Below are 2,833 nucleotides of genomic sequence, written 5' to 3' on the forward strand. Positions count from 1 at the left end.
GGACCTGATGCTCTTCTGAGGCCCCTTCTAGCCTTACAATCTATGAAGGCAGTAAGAATTTGGCCTATGATTTCACTGAATTGCAGGGCCAGACCTCCTACGTACAAAGGATCTGCAGGACCAAGATCTTTGCTGAATAAGCAGAATTACTGGTCTTTTCTTCCTATTTACATATGTCCCATTCAAGGCAAGAGAGGTACAAATAAAAAAGGGTAACCTTATAGACCAAATTCTACCTTTGTATGCATATGTATTCTTCTATGGCGACTGGTCAGGGTGGCCACTGGGCTTCTTCATATCCTAATTTTATTCTAAAGATATTTGTCACTGATTTTTAATGGAGCGCCAGATTTTACTCCCTGCTCACCTGCACCTCAGCCCACGCAACATTTCAACTTCTTAGTTTATAACTTGGAGCTGCATTGCTCCAGAAGCAGAGCTGGGAACGTGCTCTGTCAGAACTACAGCCCTGTTCTCTCTCTTTGCTCTGAAGCAGTTCGTTACTGCCTACCTTTGCTTGAGGTATCATGACTCCCTGTTTTGTGCCCAGCCAGGTCCTTGAGGTAGAGTCAGGAGGGAGAACTTTCAAACCTCCTCAGTACTGTTCCCACTTTCAACACCCTGCCATAGGGAAATAGCTTGTTCCACCAAGCCCAGAATGAGTAGTTGGGGCATCAGTTTGCTGGCTGGGGAAGGCTAGAAAAGACTCCTTTGTTGAACCTTGTCCATGGGGAGAGAGGGAGGGAGGGGGTTCTTCCAAGCACCTACCAAAGACAGGATCCTAGACTAAATGGATCACTGATCTGGTACAATTCAGTATCTGTTACAGTAGAGAGCTCCCTAAAGGTAGAATAGGAAAAGGACATTCAAAGGCTATCCAGTGACTGACCAGTATATAAATAGAAAATGGGACACAGAGCTGCAAGGCCAGATCCCGAGCTGGTATGAGCTATCATAGCGCCATTGTCCCCAGTGGAGTTACATCAAGTGAGCCCAACTGAGGATCTGGCCATTATTAATATCACAATGGCTCATGCTAATAAGACCTGTCAAGGAATAAATTGTTAATCACAAAACTTTTTTTTGTTGTTTCCAAAGCAAGTTTCCAGTCCTCTTCTTATGACAATAACCTTCAAACTGGCTGCAGATGGAAGCCCATCAAAGTGATTTTTCTCATAAAAAAGTGTAGGCAGTACACCTCATGCCTTCCAGCAGATCCATGTGGCTGCCTCTGAAATCTGTGATGATGAAAGCTGAAGAATCAACCATTTTGAGGGAGCAAGTCCCTCAAAAGCTAGGAGAGTATAGAAGCATTGATATTAAAGACGTTTTTACAAAGTTTTTACAGGCATTTTTATAAAGAAAGCTGTCATTAGAATTTGAATGATTCATAGGAAATCATCTATTCAATTATCTCAGCCTGTTCCATTTGTTTGTTTGCAAAAGTTGCCTGTGAAAACCTCAGGCTTTGCAAATTTGTTCACTCACCGAGATTATTTGACAAGGGTTTTATGCAAGCGTATTTCAGTGGATTGCTTGTGAACTTTTTCTTGTGGCTGCTGCTTTGCATATTTGCTGTTCCCACACATGTTTGCAAATACTTTTTGCCAGCATTCATTCACCTCTTGTAATAAAATTAAGAACAAGAGTGTGATGGAAAGGCTGTGGTATAGTCTTGTAAACACAAAGCTTCAGAACCTTTTTTTGTTAGGGTGAGTGAGAACACAACCCCTTTTAGCATGTCATATGTAAAATCAGTTCAACAGGAGTCCCATTTAGGTATAAATGAAAAGGAAAAAAGCTTGATCTCTTTTTCAAATCAAGAAACACAACTCACCAAATCTAGAGCCAGATTTTAAAACACTAGATAGCATTCTTGTTCCAGCATTTTGTAAATGCAAAACATTTTCTCTTGATTGATCCATGTCTGCAATTTAAGGCTTCTGTTCTACACCAAGTCCTGTGCCTCAGACCTCCAATATCTTATGCATAGACCCTTTTGCCAGTGTGTGCCAATGGGGCTTTATATTGGTGAAGGCTACACCTATGCAGAGCTTGGTACAGAACTGGCACTTCAGTCTCTTAAGCCCTGACCCTCAAAAGGTATTTAGACACCTAAGTTCCATTGAAACCTATGGGATTCAAATATCTCTATACCTTTGAGAATTGAGAACAATGCAATCTCTGATCTATGGGCACAACAATCAGATTCATAAGTATCAACAGTCCCAGTTTTGCTTCCACTGAAGTCAATGATTACACTACACCCAGCTTCAGCAGAGTTCCTCTACAGCACTGGAAGCTTTGTACCCTAAATCACTTCAACTGCAGAAGGAAAGGAAGGAGGGAATTAGGTCCTATAGTGATCTGCATGAATTTAGGTCTACAGGCTATCAAAAGTGCTTGCATGAGAACTATGTTTAGTTTTGCCTACATTTTTCTGTTATCTGCAATTTTTTTTTTTGTTGCACCAATGTGTGGGAAGCTCTCATGTGGGCACAGTAAAACTTGAAAGGTCCTAGCACCTTCAGTCTAAAACCTGGATAGCTTAGTAACAAAAGCATATGCTTTAGGTGCCAGAGACACTCAGGTCAATTTTTTTGTCAGTTTTTTAAATTTATTATCTGTTTGTCTTGTAAGCTGACTGAGGGAGGGTCCTATGGAGAAATACCATGTGGTTGTGTTATTCAAGACTGTGTCGTAATGTATGACTTTGCACACACAAGATGAGGGCTTATCATTTCAGAAGACTCTTTCTACCATAGAATATGGCCTGATTGGCTCTCCTGTCTGCAATTTCTAATGTCCATAGCACAGAGGAAGCAGAAGACAC

At 41.2% G+C, this 2,833-nt stretch overlaps 1 long non-coding RNA gene across 1 annotated transcript in view; it reads right to left on the minus strand.

Annotated features, from left to right (window-relative positions):
* The window catches only part of LOC109296567, a 10,458-nt gene extending 8,725 nt beyond the window's left edge, over window positions 1-1,733 (minus strand). Inside the window, exon 1 of the long non-coding RNA XR_002096987.1 lies at window positions 1,489-1,733. This is a non-coding gene — a long non-coding RNA (uncharacterized LOC109296567). The remainder of the gene's footprint in view (window positions 1-1,488) is intronic.
* Window positions 1,734-2,833: the final 1,100 nt, after the last annotated feature.

The sequence above is a fragment of the Gavialis gangeticus genome, unplaced genomic scaffold (assembly GCF_001723915.1).
Source record: "Gavialis gangeticus isolate Ggan-Ray unplaced genomic scaffold, GavGan_comp1, whole genome shotgun sequence".
NCBI classification, from domain to species: Eukaryota; Metazoa; Chordata; order Crocodylia; family Gavialidae; genus Gavialis; species Gavialis gangeticus.